This window comes from Suricata suricatta, chromosome 15 (assembly GCF_006229205.1).
Source record: "Suricata suricatta isolate VVHF042 chromosome 15, meerkat_22Aug2017_6uvM2_HiC, whole genome shotgun sequence".
Classification (NCBI taxonomy): Eukaryota; Metazoa; Chordata; class Mammalia; order Carnivora; family Herpestidae; genus Suricata; species Suricata suricatta.
Window position 1 is genome coordinate 3,418,121 of NC_043714.1, and position 513 is coordinate 3,418,633.

The following is a 513-nucleotide window of genomic DNA, read 5'->3' on the forward strand; positions in this document are numbered from 1 at the left end:
GGGAGCTCAGTCCCGTGACCCTGGGATCATGACCTGAGCCAAAATCAAGAGTCAGACACTCAACAGATTGAGCCACCCAGGCGCCCCAGTCTGTAATCTTCTTAGATTGGCTTTTTCCATTTAGCATATATTCATGGAGATGCACCCACGTTTTTCTATGTTCCTTTTTATTGCTGAGTAGTAATCTATGATATGGGTGTACCGCCATTCATTAATTTACTTGTTTCCACTTCCTATACGGTTTAAAAAAATCACATATAGACATTCATGTATAGGATTATTGTGAAGAAACTTTTTATTTCTCTAGGATAAATACTTCAAGAGAAGAATGGTGTTGAATGGTAATTTTTAACAAAAGAGGCAAAGTACTTTCCAGAGAAGCTGTATCACTTTACTACACATTTTCCATTTACTCAAACATTTCTACTAGCAATGTAGGGGTACCTGTGTTCTCCACACCCTTTCTAGTAGTATATACAGTGTTACCACTATATATATATATATATATATATA